Source organism: Podarcis erhardii (genome assembly GCF_964252035.2).
Source record: "Podarcis erhardii genome assembly, chromosome: 4".
NCBI lineage: Eukaryota > Metazoa > Chordata > Lepidosauria > Squamata > Lacertidae > Podarcis > Podarcis erhardii.
This window is the reverse complement of record NC_138508.1, coordinates 69,360,266-69,378,097: the sequence shown is the minus strand read 5'-3', so window position 1 is coordinate 69,378,097 and position 17,832 is coordinate 69,360,266. Positions and strand designations below refer to the sequence as shown.

The following is a 17,832-nucleotide window of genomic DNA, read 5'->3' as shown; positions in this document are numbered from 1 at the left end:
TGATGTAAGGACCACCTCTTACCATATGAACCAACCTGGACTCTGCAATTACAATCTCAGTCATTACAATCTTCTTCGTGTGTCCCTTCCACAGGATGGCAACACGAGAGCAGGCCTTTTCTGCAGTGGCTACCTGCTTCTGAAATGCTCTCCCTGGGGAGGCTTGCCTGGCGCCTTCATTACATATATTTAAGTGCCAGGTGAAAGCATTCCTCTTCTCCCATGCCTTTGACTGATTAAACAATCTATGACCTTTAAATTGTGTTTGTGGGGCATGTTGTTGTTGTTGTTTTATGTATTTTGTGTTTTTATGTTGTAAACCACCCTGTGATCATCAGATGAAGGGCAGCATATGATTTTTATAAATATTAATAATAATATATCCTGCCTCTCTAATGCAAAAATCACAAGCTGGAAATGTGTGGCAAAATGATAATGCTACTAAGTAATATATTTAAAAGTTAGGTACTTTCTTGAACAGAAAATGTGGAGATTCTTGTACTTGTTTCTCCCTTATAATGCCTTTATTATTTGAACTGACCCTCCCTTAATACTCAGCAGAAGAAATAATCAAAGTTACAAAAACAAAATAAAATTGTGCCCCCATTTCCCTTCTTAAAGAGCACTGATATTAGTCCAAAACAACTGTGGAAAAGCTATATTCTTGATTTTAAATCATGCTGTGCTGAATGTCTAAAAGTGAAATTTCAGTAAGAGCTATTGGGAAGTTGGGTTAGTCTGCCATAGTGGCACAAGACCAGACCCTGGGCAATTGGGAAACAAGGGGCAGATTTAAGAAATGACTCCGAGTAATGGAAATATGTGCAGGGACTTCCCCTAGTACAGCAGAGCTTCCCCCCATGCCCATCATTTAACTTCATATTCCTCCAACTGGCTCAGGGCAAGGGCTAGGAGAATGCCCAAAACACTGTACAGGGAGACAATGGATTGTTCTGTTTGGCAAGCTGAAATGGTTGTACTGATGGAGCAATGGCCATGGCACTCAGTTGAATTCCTCCCATGGAGACCCTCTTATATGCTGCTAAATCAGGAAATCTCTGCCGTTTTCAAAGCTCTGCCCTACACAGTTGGCTCACCAAGTTGGCTCACCAAAGCTAGTTGTGTTCCGCACAAATTTCTACAGAAGCTGCAGCAATCATTTGCTGTGTCATAGACATAGGGAAACAATTTTCTAGCCACTTCAGAATTAAAGTTGACTGCTAAGTACCAAGAAGAACAATGAGAAAACTTATGGGCAATTTGTTGAAGAATAGCCAATATTCTTCTAATTGTTTTTTTTGCTTAAGAATTTATAAAGCTCCTGCACGCGATGCCTCAATGTGTTGGGAGTCATGAATCTTGATGCAATTTCCTGCTGAATCTATTTAAAGGATGTATATTTCTGAAGTTGTCAAATAAATCAAATATTGTGACACTTATAAATCACTCCTAGGAAGTGTGCATACCAAAAATACCTAATCTGAATTCCCAGCTAATTAATTTCCTATATGCATTTGAGAACACAAAAGAGAAAATTAGCTTGATTTGATTTGGACCAGTAATAGGCATAAAGTTGCTTCAACAAGTTTCTACTGAAGGCCTAACGCGTGGAGAATTGTTAATCAAGGGTGCCATCTCTTATCAAGTGGAAAGTCGGTAAAGTATAAGTCTTTAAGTCTTTCTGCACCTGATACAATGCTGCATTGCACATCAACTGACAAATTATATTCTGTGATCCAAACCAAGAAGGTCACAGACTTCATCATGCAGAAGATCTACAGCGGAATGTTGTTGTTTAAGTGCTTCTTTGGTTCAAATCGGCCACATCATTTCCTTAGTCTACTCGTCACCTCATTAATAGCAAATGTAATGTCTACTTAGACTGTAATGGAAAGGAAATTACAGCAAAGGTTTACTTATCAGCTAGTGATGTAGGCTACTATATACAGTAGCTGATGCCCATTGACTCATTAGCCTTGCATTTTGTTTATTCACGAGCAATAGACAAATGTTTTTGCTTGACTTATGACTCTCCATGAGCTTGGGGTAAGTGACATTTCCATGTCACCCCATAGGCTGCTCTGTGACGTATATACATGCAAATTTTTGTCGCTCAGATTGATAAATATTTTATATTTGCCATGAGACACTTGAAAGCTTAACTTGATTTCTGTGTTGGATAAATATGATATGATTTAGAACACTTCACAAGACTTCTAGTCACTTAGGTGAAAACATTTCTTATAGCTGGGTAAAATATACGATGACAAGCCTGTATAATAGATGCATAATAGATTTATAAGCCCTTGGAAACCCCTGGTAACATTTTTCAATGTTTAAATGATTTATTAGTAAATAAAATTAATGGGTAGGAAATTATTTTCCTTTTACATGTTTTGTTTGCCGAAGGTGTTTGGCTAACATATTGGTTCAGCCTCTTTTGTGGTAAGGACTTCACTCAGTTGTAAAACATAACTTCATGTCTGTCAATCAGACATATTTGCCTTTTATTTTACAGCTGCTTTGGGTTCATGCCCCTGATTCTTCCATGTTAAGTGATGAATGTGATTTTGTTAAGGACAGAGTAACTGGAAATATGTGACCTGCACAATCCAGGGGTTAAATCATGCAGGTAACCTCCCAAGGGTAGAGCAGGCTCCCTGCTTTGGACATTCACCCCAACTGGTTCTCACACACTTATTTACACACAAGTAAAGAGAACCTGTGGACAGGGATTTAGTGGAAGTTGATTTGTGGTCATAAAATCATAGAATTGTAGAGTTGGAAGTGATCCCAGGGATCATCTAGTCCAGCTCCCTGCAATGCAGGAATCATAACTAGATCATACCTGACAAATGGCCATCCAACCTCTGCTTAAAAACCTCCACGCAAGGAGAGTCCATCACCACTCATGGCAATCTGTTCCACTGTCGAACAGCTCTTAATGTCGGAAAGTTACTCCTGATGTTTAGTCCTAATCTCCTTTCTTGCAACTTGAATTTGGAGTTGGAGAAAACAAGCTTGTGTCATCCCTTTAGATATATTCTTTTTCTTGAAAATTTTGCAAATGGGTTTATTATCATTTCTAAGATAGTTTTGTTATGAATAAAAAAATGGGATGGTGTCTGGTAATATGTGTTGCACTGGTTAATCTAAATTGTAATTTTATCCAAATCTTCTCCATTACATTGTATATAATGACATAATGGTGTGTCGTCGTCCCCCCCCCCCCGCCAAATACCCTTATCCTCTCTCTGGGAATATTGATTCAATACAGTTACTTGCAGTCTAGGTCTCTTGCCCTGATGAATAAAGTTTGCAATTATTTATTTGCCATTAGCCCTTTAGATATTTGAAAATGGTTATCATATCTCTTCTCAGTCTCCTCTTCACCAGACTAAACAAACTCAAGTCCCTCAATCTTTCCCCACAAGGCTTGGTTTCCAGACCCTTGATCATCTTGGTCACCCTCCTCTGAACACGTCCCAACTTGTCAACATCCTTCTTAAACTGTGGTGCCCAGAACTAGACACAGTACTTCAGGTGTGGTCTCACCAAGGCAGACTAGAGAGGGTCTATTACTTCCCTAAATCAGGACACTATACATCTGTTGATGCAGCCTGGAATAGCATTAGCTTTTTTGCTGCTGCATCACACTGTTGACTCATGTTAAGCTTGTGGTCTACTAAGACCCCCTAGATCCTTTTCACACTTATACTGGCAAGCCAGGTGTCCCCCATCTTACATTGGTGCAGAGATTTATCTTCCTACTTAAGTATAGAACGTTACATTTGTCTTTATTGAAATTCATTTTGTTGGTTTTGGCAGAGTTCTCCAATCTGCTAAGGTCATCTTGAATCCCAAGTCTGTTTTCAGTAGCATTGGACACCCCTCCCAGCTTGGTGTCTGCAAATTTGATGATCATCCGCTCAATACTTTCATGGTGCTGGGTTCCACAATAGTGTGCAACCTCTCAAGAGGGTTTTGAGAGATACATGGAGGTGCTGAGGTGTGAAACAAACATTTTATGAGAAAAAAATAAAATGTGGTGCATGGGGTTAAAATTCCATTATAAGGTTTATTACGAAAACATTCTTATAATAACTGTATTGTGGTTCATTTTCATTACTCAATTAATTTTCATATCTGGGAAAGCTGAACAAATCTTGGCAGCATTTCATGTTTCAGTCCACTTCCTTGCTTGGCTCCTATGCAGCCATTTTATTTGCCAAGTTGCAGCTTCCTTCCTTGGCTCAGTTAGAAGAAAGGCCCGAGGGAAGAAATCATGTTACATCCTCCTTCTTCATGATGCAGTGTAGCCGATACATCCTCAGTGCCGGCTTGGGCTGCTTTTTAACCTGCTACCAAATGACCAAGCAGGGCCTCGTTTAGACTAAAATGACTTGTATTATTCATTGTACAAGATACAACTTCAGAAAATGAGGAAGTGCATGAATATTTATGGTATGTTAAAATAAAAGCCTATTGTGCTGCAGTTAAAAGAAGCAGCTTGGTTGGCTATTATCAAGTTGAAGTAAATGGATTGCAGTATATACGTACAGTGGTACCTCGGTTTACGAACATAATCAGTTCTGGAAGTCAGTTCTTAAACCAAAGCCGTGCTTAAACCGAGGTGCACTTTCCCTAATGAGGCTTTCTGCGGCCAGTGCCCTTTCACCATTTGGATTCCATTCTTAAACCGAGGTAAAGTTCTCAAACCAAGACATTATTTCCGGTTTTGTGGAGTTCGTAAACCAAATTGTTCTTAAACCAGACTGCTCTTAAACTGAGGTTTATATATGAAAGGGTTGTGACCTTATGGTCTTTCAAGGCTATTCAGTCAAAAGTAATTTTGTTTTGATGTTCAGCATTATAGAGTTATAGAGATCTCTAATATATTAATTGCACTTGTTTTCAGACATCTAAGTGTTAAATCAACGTATTGTTTTCTTTGGGATCTCCCTCACCACTATTATTGCAGCGGTGTGTCAACAACTTGCATTTAAGGTTAATGCTGTCATAGCATCTGCTTGTATGGGCATGTACAATTGGCTGTTTGTGAACCCAACTTAAACTTGGTACTGGCGAATAAAACAGCTCAAAGAGTAAGCTCTCGGTCAGCATGAGTATGTGATAAGCCCTAGGGTGTCAAATATGTGGTGATGGTTGCACTTACAGAGTATGGGTGTTAAAAGCTTGGGCTCTGAGAATGATTGGCTGCTAGCAGAACATGAGCAGCAGATAGGATAACTCCATACATAAATTGGTGTTTTTGATGCAGAACTGCATGCTGTTAAGAAAACGAGACTGTCCCCCCACCCCCAAATAGTAGGTGTGTTTCTAGTTCAGTGCATCCTATGTCCTCATGTCTTTGTGAAGTGCATTTCCTTCTATCTGAAAATGACAGCCAAGGGTGCTGGGCAGGGAAACACGTGATAGTAATGTGGGGTACTAGTAAAGATAGGGTAAGATGAACTAAACCTTATTGAAATGGGAAGGTGAAAATTGACATGGGACTATTATTTTGGGTGGCTGTCCTGTGTACAAGAAGAAGAAACCAAATGTCAGAATAATCTGTGCTCTTCATATAAATGCATAGAACAGCCAAGTAGATTATGACAATCGCCTTTCCCCTCGTAGTTCTGCACTCCCCACCTCTGTCTCACACACATATCCTTGAAGAGGCATCTTTCCCCTTCTATACACCATACCCTCCAGGCAAGTGTGCAAACATCTTTGATAAACATTGGATCCTCTGCAGACTACAAAAAGGGGAACTGATGTCTGATAAGTTATAGCTTGTGCTAAATCTATCACTGTAGCCAAAATCTGACAGCATTTCCCCAATAGTTTCTGTTATAAGACTATAAGACTTTTTGGGCCAAACCACATAATATCTGACAGACAATCAACTCCTTACAGATTGCCTGGTGATCAAGAGTAGGTATCTTAAATCAAGGGAAGAGTATAGAAAGCCATTGTACTTGAAACATTTCAGGACTGAACTGTGTTGGAATGTGAACTGTACCTAGTTCAGAAATATAAGCCCCAAAGCTCTCGAATTTTTGTCTAGCTTGTTAGGGATTCACTTGCCAACCAGCACCCCTTCTGAAAACACACATCTGTGTGAAGTTGTGGGGAGTGGGATGGGCAGAGATAACTCACTGAAGTCTTTTAGGCTTGGATACTTCACCAGTGTGGTCAAGGGAATCATTACTTGCTAGGGTGCATTGGGACAAGGTGTGCAACTCCTGGCTTATTGTATACTAACTAACCTTGACTAGTATTCTGTGCAGGCAGCGACTGAAACCTCTCTTTTCTAAAGTTAAATAGAAATGGGTATGCTATTCCTATAATTGCCCCTGCCCACGCATATGCACTTTGAAAGTAACTTTGCAATATCATGAAAGAGCTTTTATTTATGCAACACTTAAATATGGAAGAAACACAACATGTGCATAAAAGAAGTTGAAAACTGAGCCATCTGTTGTGAGCAGATGTAAGGTTTTGTGTTAAAAAATATTAATCTGCCAGTGCTTGCTTTTTTTTATTGTGAAGCAAACAAGAAAGATCACCTGGAATGTCACGGTTAATAGTTTTCAAATAACATCTGATAATGTCTGTGGTGCATTTGTTTGTGTGGCAAACCTCTGTCCTGCAGAGAGTTGAGACCTACTTATATGGTTAAAAAAAAAAAAAGGCCACAGTGATTATGCTCTAAGCAATAATCATTGATTGGATGGATGGATGCTGGCCTCCCGACTTTTTCCATGATGTTGAAATGTGCTTACTCAAAGGCATGGTAACAAATGGACATTGATTATTATTTTTTAAAGTTCATTATAATTTCAAAATGTCTGTAAGAATTTAAATACAGTGGTACCTCGGGTTACATATGCTTCAGGTTACAGACTCCGTTAACCCAGAAATAGTACCTCGGGTTAAGAACTTTGCTTCAGGATGAGAACAGAAATCGTGCTCCGGCAGCGCGGCAGCAGCAGGAGGCCCCATTAGCTAAAGTGGTGCTTCAGGTTAAGAACAGTTTCAGGTTAAGAACAGACCTCCGGAACGAATTAAGTACTTAACCCGAGGTACCACTGTAGATAATAGCAAAAGGTGGGGAGGTAAATATTAGCATTGTGCCATTCCAGCTTTTTGGCAGAGAGTGGGAGGGGACATAATTGTTAAGGGTTAATAGCCAAGTCGTTTTAGGAAATACAGTGTATTCATTTGAGGAATGTGCAAGTAGATTGAGTGATGGGAACATCAAATCAGATATCAAATCCAATGGAGCTGTGCAATAAGGAATAGCAATTGGCTTGTTGGCTTATTACAGAGGCAGTGTCCTTGCTGTGATCCAGAACTTAAAGAAAGGTCCTAGTCAATCAAATTATGACTTAGACTTTTCCAAACATGCTTCTGTGAATATACCTCTGTGTTCTGGACAAAGACTACTTCAGATATTTGATTCATAAGAAAGATGTTCTAGAACTGGCCAATTTAAATTTGAGCCTCATTGATCTTAATAGGGTAATAGAGTAGGGTAAAGTGATCTTATCTGAAGGACTTGGAAAAATGTATTAGCAGGCAGGTTGGCTTTCTGCTTACTAAGTCTTTTTGACCTAGCTGTTGCATTCCCCCCCCCCCCCCAGTTGCCTAAGACTGGAGTAAAAACATTTGAATTCCGGAGAAAAAAGGCATGCGGTTTTTTGCCTTTGTTGAAGCATAGACTTTCAACATGCAAGCTAATGCAAACCATGGTGCCATCATAAAATGATCCCATATTTTGAACGATACAACAGCATATTTTGAACGATACAACAGCAGCTTTAAAACCATAGGTTTAAGTTTACATGTTTGGTATTAACAATGGCAGGAATAGGGAAGTTCAGGTTCCCAAATAAGACCGTCAAATTCTTTTTCTCTGAGCCTCTGGCCCAAGCCATACCCTTTCCTTTCCCCAAGCCACACCTCCCACCAGCCCTTCTCTTTACCCTCCTTGAGTACCTTTGCCAGGCTGGAATTAACCTATTAACATATGTTGCTTACTTGGGTGGAGAATGGAGAGATATTTGTGAGCGGGTAGAAACCTCTGATTCTTGCATTCTCTGATTCTAAGCTACAGGGAACCAGGCAGAGGGCCTTCTCGGTAGTGGCACCCGCCTTGTGGAACGCCCTCCCATCAGATGTCAAAGCGATAAATAACTACCTGACATTCAGAAGACATCTTAAGGCAGCCCTGTTCAGGGAAGTTTTTAATCTGTGATATTTTAATGTATTTCTGGTTTTTATGGAAGCCGCCCAGAGTGGCTGGGGAAACCCAGCCAGATGTGCGGGGTACAAATAATAAATTATTATTATTATTATTATTATTATTGCATGGCTGAAATGAAGCATAAAATAAAAAAGTAAAAGTCACGGCTGGCTATTTATACCTCTGGCTATATACCCCACAGGCATGAAACCCCTGAAATGTTTCCCATAATGTAATGTGACCCTTTAGCTAGAAAATGTTCCCTGCCCTTAATCTATGGTTATCAGCACCTAGGTAATGTAAAATAATGTTCAATGTCAGGATGGAAAAGTCATGGGAAAGTGTTGCTCTAGAGCAGGCCTGGAGAGCCTGTGAGCTTCCAGAAATTGCTGAACTACATCTCCCATCTTCCCTGACTATTGGCAATGCTCACAGAGGTTGATGGGAGTTGGAGTCTAAAATCATCTGGAGGGCCACAGGTTCCCATCCCTGCTCCAGAGAAAGGAGGTGGGGGAGGGGCACGCTCCCAGAAGCTGAATTCCATGGTGTGTAATACATTTGCACCAAGCCAAAGATACTAAAGAACAGAGACATTTAAAGGAATTTACCTTTTTTGGTATGATATCTTTTACTGTACTCAGTAAAAAGAAAATGCCTGTTCCCAAACACGAACCATTAGTTCATAGCATTTTAGGTATCTGTTTACTCTGTATTAACTATCAACATGTTTCCAACAGAACCACACAAATCTAACTTTTTTTATGTATTCACATTGTGTGCTTTGTTTAAGCTTTGAAAAACTAGCAATTTATTGTAGTCTTTTTTAATAAAGGGAATTGCCTTTCTCATCTAGGATTTTTTATTTTAAAAAAATTAATTTTGCTTGCTTTTGTGACAAAAACAAAACACTTAACCTATATGTAACATATAGCTGCAAATACGACATTTTAAGTGTGTTTTAAGTGCAATATACAACGTGACACTAGATGACGGTGAGCCTTATGGTAAATTCAATGCATTTTAAAAAATGCTTTGTAAAAAAGCATTTTCAGAACTTTTTAATATGTGTGTAAATTCAACCATAGTTAAGAGCCTTGGGCGAATTTGTTCTTTTTTTTTTTAACCTATGACTGGAATTCGGCAATAAATGTCAGAGAACATTTCTGTATTTTTCTATTTCTCAGAAGACTTAATGTCACCAACAGTTTTATTTTAAGCATTTTCTGTTATGATTAATCCAACATGTTGTGTTTGTTCTGTGTTGTAAGTTTGTACCATGATATAAGCATTTGAGGGAAGAAACAGTGTAAGAAGAAAGGGGGGGGGGATACAGAAGTACCATAGGAATTGGGTTAGCAATTAGTGAATGGTCTGTTTCAGAGTTAAGATTACTCTCTGCTTTAGAAAACTTTATTTGGGATACAGAGTGTGGCTCAGCTTCTTAGAGAGTGATCTGCATGAGGAAAGACTAAACCTCCCCATAACTATACCAGCGCTAAAGAGAAAGGAGGGTGCTGTTGGAAGTTTATACATGGGGCTGAGGTTTTTATCCAGATTGCTGTCTGAAATCACAGAGCAACTAATAGAAGAAGACTAAAAGAGTCACTGGGCTGAGAAGCAGATCACTTTTAATGGACAATTCAGTGAGCTGACAATCATTTCCTCAAGAGCAAGCTATCTGCAGAGAGATAGGATATCTCAAGGTGACCTGTCTTGCTGCTAAACTATGAAAGATCCAGCTGAAATTCTAATTTTAAGGGCCTGGTTGCAGCCTCAGGCTGGACTGTCAATCAAATTCTAGATTGGCTGACCAACTCTTCAAAGGTTAAGAGCACTCAAGCTTCTGATTTACCACCTGATTTGCTGCAGCTCACTTGCATGAAGCAGAGCATCCTCTGAGACAGCTAGAAGAAAGGAATCACTCTTATTCTACTGCTGTAATTCTCCTTTTCATCCATAGAGCTAAATGCATGAATATAATTCACACATACTGCAAATCAGAACAAATCCCTAGAATTTATGTGGGGGGAGGGGACTCTGGCAAGTGAGGAGAAGCCCCTTGCAGTTAAATTTGATCTTTGGGGTCCTTGAGGGTTACATAATGGATATAGATTGGCACAGGGAACTTGCCTTCTATACTGAGTTTCTCTATACTCTTGGCCAAAGATGCGCATTCATAAAATCTTCCCACCTTGTTCCTGCTTGGCTTGCTCCCAAGACCCTCAGTTTTAAGAAGCCAAAGCCTTTTAAACTAGAGAGCTTGGTGTACTTTGAACACTTAGGAGTAACTGAAACTATACTGGAGTAATGCATTGGTTATCTAAATTGACGGAGCTGCCAGACTAGAGCTACTAATGTTAAAAGGAAATTCTTGTGGAAATAGCAGCTGCTTGTAATGGAAGACTCTTATTCTCCAAGGAAGAGAATAATCTTCTAATCAGGAAGTAGAAGACTCCATGGTATCCATGGAGTCATAACAATGCAGTTGCCCCAGTCCAGAGGGAACTGAGATGGTACCCATTGGGCCATGTTGTCCAAGAATGTCAAAAGCTTCCTGGCCTGGTAAAGTCTCAGCAGCTGTCCCCGTGCCGTCATAGCCATCTATACATCAGATATGAAGGGGGACCTGAGGTATGTTACCTGTACTTTTGTCAGTAAAGCCTACTTTCAGCACATAACCATTTCTCTCATTTGTGGGCTTAATTGCCAATTGAAAGGGAGGGGGTATGGATAGATCCAGGCCGTTCCTTCCCTCACTGATGAGCTTGTGGGATTGTTGCGTAATATTTCAGCAGCACAATGGTTTTTTTCTTGCACCAGTCAATTGATTGCAGCAATTTGGAAGATTAGCACAGGGTACAGACAGTGGAAGAATTATTTTCCACACTACCCATTAGCAATGTGTCTCATAATTAGCAAAGTCTCTCTACTGAAAGGAGCATTACCCTGCTGTTCTACGTAGATTGGAGACAGGTCTCAATTTCCACCATGTTTGCTGTGGGAAATATGTGGATTAAGCAATATAAATATTTATTTATGTGACCACTGCCGCTCGGGTGATTTTTGCCCAAAGATGGAAAGAAGAAAATGTCGACCAAAGAAGAATGGCAACAGAAGCTATTAGAATACTCAGAAATGGCGAAATTTACTGGAAGAATAAGAAACCAAGACGATAAACTTTTAAATATAGAATGGAACCCTTTTATTGAATATTTACAAAATTATTGTAAACAAATTAAGACATTAGCAGGATTAAAGTAAAAATGTGCAGTAACAGAAGACATATATTGATTGGGATAAAAAATAAATAGGGTTAACTTGGAGATGCAGTGAAAAAGTAGTATAAATATAAGAAACCGCAGAAAGGGGGGGAGGAGAGTCAAAATATGATGCGTGGAATAATTTAAATCTATGTTTTGTATTTGTTGTAGAATGAAAAGTATAAATATAAATATATATATTTTAATGTTTGCTGTGGGGTTGCAGCATTTTAGCTGCAGATCTGTATTTAATTTCTTCCTTTGCTTGATGTCTAACTCAATACAGATTTCAATACGTTGGTTGGTAAGTCTTTTAAAGTCATTTTTCCTTGCTTTACACCATGCCCAAGGTAATGAACTATGGCAGTGGGCAGGCTTTTATAAACTTGGCCCGACTCTGTCAGTTCTGGGCCATTGGAGGGAAGCAGTGGTACGAAAGCAACTGTATAAAGTAGATGCGCACAACCCTCCCCACATCCAGCTTCATACAGAATTCACATCCCTAATAATGGGAAGGCAACCTGGAAAGGATAAAATGATCTAAAAAGGAAAAGGAAAGGTATAGTGTACAAATTAAATGAAGACTGTGAAGAATTTGGAATATGTTCTATGGAATATGCTGTTACTGGAAACTTTAAGTTGCATTTTAGAGGCATGTTCAATGTAGCATGGTTTATGGGAAAGTTTGTATAAGAACTCTAAAGAACTGTGCGTATTATTATTAGTATTATTATTTTGTAGAAATAAAATAACTTTAATACAGGCTCCTTTTCACTTTAATAACTACTTATATTGTGCAGTCATTGATGTTCACCCTTGGACAATAGTTACTGTTTTATGACATCTGGCCCTGTAAATAATATCAAAGAAAAGGACTGAGGCTTGGAAAGGAGTAGAAGAAATTATCAGAGTACGCTGATCAAGAATTAGTTTGCAATCTGATAACTTGCTTGTTGGGCATTAAACCACATGGAACTTGTTCAGGCTTGTTTCTGAGCAGACATGGATATAAATTCATTCAGTTTTCAAAACTGCTATGCTTTACATTTATGGCCAGGGCTCAGAATCATTTTTTAAAAAGAAAATAAGAATGGGAGGTGGCAAAAAAAGCTGATTATATTATATTTGGGTCAATTTGTTCAGGTGGATTAAGATCCTGTGCCACAATTAAATTCCATGAAAATGACTTACTTTTCTAAGATGTCCATATATCCAGTTTAAGCTGTAGCCTAAATATTGCTATAAACCAGCCGTCTCCAGGCTGGACTCTCCAGATATTTTGGATCTGAAATCCCATTAACCACATGGTGGTTGGGGCTGATTATTATTATTATTATTATTATTATTATTATTATTATCCGTGGTGGTGTTTATTAATTGCCTTCCACATATATCCCAAGGCAGTGTACCAAATACGATTAAAAACAGCATATAAAATAACATGATGATGAATTTACAAACAAAACAAAGTGTAGACTCTGGCAGAGAAATAGTGATCCAACTGTGAATAGCTTGTTGGAACAAAAATGTCTCCAGTTTTTTCCTGTCGTATCTTGACAGGAATGCTGATAGAATCATAAAATTGTAGAGTTGGAAGGAACCACGAGGGTCATCACCCTGCAATGTAAGACTCTTTTGCCCAATGTGGGGCTCAACCCCACAACCCTGAGATTAATCTACCAACTGAGCTATCCCAGCAATCCAAAACAGCTTGAGGGCACCATATTAAGGAAGGCTGCTATGAGCATAAATTGTAGTGCTACAGTCCACTTTCTTGCAATAAAAAATAGGCTTTCTGTTTCACTATAGTGGCAGGTAGATGCAATGATAATGAAGTCTTCCTCTGAAACTTACCTTCAGCACTTTGCCTGAAATCTCTCCCCTAACCAGAGTCAAAATCACATGAGTATATGGAACTTCCAAAGGTCAACATGTTTCCCTATTTTTTATAGTGCCTGGGCCTGTTCCATATGTGCAGTATAATCTTTTCCTTCAGAGGAAGCAGTTTAGAAAACCTGAAGTCAGATAATAAAATAAGAAAAAATTATGTGCTTCAAATGTCAGGCACTGTGCTGTGATTGTGCTAAAAAGGAATAAATGTTGCCTGCAGGCTTCTGGTCGATGAAAATAAGAGAGTTATCCTCAAGGTGTCCCTACAACTTGTGGAATTAGTCACCATTATATGCTGCTGCTAAATAAGGGTCTAGTACCAGACATTATAAAGGCAGCAATAAATGGTCTCGGTCAACAGGTTTTCCATTATAGGGGAAGTGGGTATGAATAAATATTTCTTCAGGTAGAAAATACTGTCATTATGAAATGCTTCTAAGCAATCACCCTAACCTACATTTTCCCCTTCTCTAACGGGGGCTGGGAAAGTCCTCTGCAGTTCTCAGTGTTCTCTGCAATGATAGATTTTAGCAGCAATTAGATCTTCAGCACATTTCATCTTCTTATACATGCACAGTAAATGCCACCAGAATGGCACATCACAGGCGACCTTCCCAAATAGCTCCTCATAATTTTGCTAATTCTATTATACCCCACCCATCTGGATGGATTGCCCCAGCCACTCTGGGTGGCTTCCAACACATACAAAAACATAATACAGTGGTACCTCGGGTTAAGTACTTAATTCGTTCCGGAGGTCCGTACTTAACCTGAAACTGTTCTTAACCTGAAGCACCACTTTAGCTAATGGGGCCTCCTGCTGCCGCCGCGCTGCCGGAGCACGATTTCTGTTCTCATCCTGAAGCAAAGTTCTTAACATGAAGCATTATTTCTGGGTTAGCGGAGTCTGTAACCTGAAGCGTATGTAACCTGAGGTACCACTGTATTACTAAAGCCGGTGGCACTTTACTTGTTTTTGCCTGAGATTATCCAGGTTTTCCCCCCCACATTCTTGTGTTCAGCTCTAACATAGATACACATGGTTCATATTACAATGGGTGATAACCACGTAAGTCATACTCAGAGCAGACCCATTGAAATCAATGGGCTCCAGAGACGTAATGTTGATTTCAATGGGTCTGCTCTGAGCAGTTGCCCGGTACCCTTCATATTTACAGGATATTTCAGTGCCCTAAAAACATGCAGCAATGCATGTGTGTTTATGCACATTTCTTGTGAACGCTATTGCACCGCCTTTTGAAGATAGGTCACATTCACACCATACGTTTAAAGCACATGACTTCCCTGAAAGTATCCTGGAAAATGTGGTTTGTTAAGGGTGCTGGGAATGGTAGTTGCTTGGTGTTTGCAGAGGGCATAGTTAACGTATCTGAAAGTGACATTTTCCTGCATCTGCAATGAATGACCAGGGAAGATAGAGACTACTTTGCAGGGTACCATAGTATGTGCTAGTGAAGTGAAAAGAGAGCCTTGTAATGAAATCTCATTGAAGATGCAGAGAGTATGTTTCAGCATTAGGCATTCTCCTCATGTTTCACATAAATGCATCCTGGCCTCATGAGAGGATGAGCAGTGCATTTGCACTGGCTCATTCAAATTGAATGTTGGAAGGAGAAGCATCTTGAGCAAACAGGGAACAGTCTGTCTGCTTGTCTGTCTATTTATTTATTTATCTACCGGTTTATTGGGAGCGGGGAGGAAAGGTTAAAGCTGTCAGCTACTTACCCTACTCTTTTACTGGATATTTATTTGCTGGTCTTTCTGCACGCTGAAGACATTCTTCAAAGAATCGTTTGGCAAGGTTACAGATTTCTGCATAGCCCAGGTCTGGACGAAATTTAACCAATAACTGCTTTACAAAGTTGCATTCGTCACAACGTCACCTGTTGTAGCATTCTGTGGAATGGATAGTGTTGTGTCAGGGGCCACAAAGGATTCAAATGTCTTTCCAGGTTTTCCTTCTTCATTTTGCTTCTTAAAATTGTAACAGCACTGCAGAGCTCTCATTCATTTTTTCCTCTCACTTTCTCTCCCCCTTCCCTCATTCTTTCTCTCACCCCCCCTCCTGTATCTCTCTATTTTAGTGCTGAAACGAAATGAGACTGTAAATGAGAATGTTTGATATGACTATCCTAAAGCAATATTTTTTTGTGAGTAAAAGTATACCTTTGAGACATGCTTTTTGGTTATTGGGCGTTCATAGCCATGGAAGCTTAATATACAGAGAAGCAATCCTAGACTTGATCGTTTCTTCAGTATTGCACTAAATTCTTCATTTAAGTGGAATCGGATGTTTGTTTGCAATGGGGTATGGGTATCATCTTGCTTCTTTACTTGATATTTTAGAAACAGTATTAATTTGGCACAGCAAATGAATGAGAGTACTAGATAATAACAAGAAGGTTAAGATTAATGTTCTGTGTAACTTCCAGGCACATGCATGTTTCAAACTTATTTGGCTTCAGATTTTGCAGCTATATTGAGAGAAAAGAGAAATTACTCTCTTGGAAGTGATTGCACAATGTCAGTGAGGATTTGCTTCTCGTGTGTTTTCCTCCTTGAACATTAGGCAACTTGCATTACTAAAGAGGCCTCAAGTTTCACTGAGCCAAAAAGTATATTCTATAGCACTGCAACACTGTTATTTTATGCAAAGGATGAAAATGATATTTCAGAGACAGAAATCTGTAGAAAATGTTTGCTGCTAATACTCAGTTTATTATGAATCTGCAGAGTTTGCTGGTGAAAATTTACTTCCTGTAAGGAACAAAAAGTTTCAGATTAAAAATGTATGCACACATGAGTGTATGTACACACTTGTACACACACTCACACACTGCGTTGCTGAAGAATTTCACTAATGAGTAACAAGCCTTGCCATTGGAACCACTTGATTGGTGTGCCTGAAAGAGCAGCTGCAAAACTGTGTAGTAAGCCTCATGTCACTGCTATTTGAGCATATATATTCTCTGGATGTGAGTTCAGCCTAGTATATCCTCACGTTTACTGGCTGGAGTCCTCTTTTGAATATTACAATCTAGTCATAGGCTGCAATTTATTTCATGCACACTGGGAAAGGAGTATCATAAGGGGCTGTTTTCCATTTATTGCATGAAAGTAGATTTAATCCGTGTTTAAGACTGATAATTTAAGAAGGCCTGTGGCAGTCCTATACATGAGGACCACAAATTCTCAATAAACAGAGCCTGCTGCACTAGTAAATTAATGCCCTGGTGAATTTTTCAGAAGGAGCTATTTTTCTGGATGGCAAATGATTATGTGAACTGTTGTCATATGAAACATTTTTTTAAAGACCTGTGAGACTGTTTTGCTATTTCTGCTGCTTTAGGCTGATGTGAATGTGAGCTGGCTCACATTCCAAGAAGGATCCAATAAGAAAAGAGAGGGAGAAAGTGACAAGTTGTCTGGCAATAAATTAGGGTGAGGGATTGCATTGGTACCTCCATTTGTCAAATGCTCTAGCTTGTGCATTTTATTTTTATCTGGTGCAGTGGAGACTAGCAAAGAGCTCTTTTAAAATTTTATGGTTGTGCATAGAAAAAGGGCAAGAGACAATCCAAATTGTTCCGACCCATTAAAGACTTCTGAGGTAAGGGAATGTTCTTTCTGTGTGCTCTGTGTTCTCTTCTGTGTTAGCAGCAAAGTGATGTGTTGTGAAGTTCAGTTAAACTTTTGCCTCATATTAACAATGAGCTTTCTCAAGTTTCACTTTTTAGCCTTTTTGAATGGAGGTGATCAAGTCAGGGTTATCCTTAAGTCCCATTGATTTCAATGGAAGGGTTTAAGTGCATTCTTGAATTTCTCCCACTGAAACAAAAGCATTTTAAAAGTGCTTACATTTGTCTTGGTAATATCCATGTGTTTTAATATTTTTAGTGTTTTGTTGGGGGGAAAAGTGCAGGCATTAATGGCAGTGCTGTTTCGTCTAATGGAGGTGAAAACTTACTTTTCTGGAATTTATGCCTTAATGTTTTTGTTTGGAGGTGTGATTTCCTTGTTTACAATGCTATGAAAGTTCCCTATTTCCAACATCGCACCGTCTTATTATTCTTTATATTGAACAGTATGGAAACTGGGAATTGTGATATTTAAAAAGGAAAGTATATTCTCACTGAGAATATGAGGAGAAATTAAATAATATTTTGCCATTAGCAGACATGAAATAGGAAACAAGTGGTTACATATCTAGTGGTTCCAAAACCTGCTCTTATTTAAATAGCACTCTACCTTTCACATAGTAGGCAGTGTGTATATTCAGCAAGATGTGTCTATTTTGCTTGGGCCTACACCTGGTTTATTAAAATGAATCACTGTATATTTTCAGTGAGTGATCAGCACTACACAGGGTAATAAGTATCATATTCTTGGGTAACCTGTGTCCTTTGC

At 39.1% G+C, this 17,832-nt stretch overlaps 1 protein-coding gene across 3 annotated transcripts in view; it reads left to right on the top strand.

The window, feature by feature from the left end:
* Nucleotides 1-17,832, top strand: part of FRMPD4 (FERM and PDZ domain containing 4) — a 198,023-nt gene that overhangs the window by 66,524 nt on the left and 113,667 nt on the right. The window contains exon 1 of one of the 3 annotated variants that reach the window (XM_081858659.1): nt 15,031-15,250. The exons of the other annotated variants lie outside the window; for them this stretch is intronic. The gene's annotated coding sequence lies outside the window, so the exon portion shown is untranslated. Of the gene's footprint in view, nt 1-15,030; nt 15,251-17,832 lie in introns of those variants that run through there. 3 annotated transcript variants of the gene reach the window in all.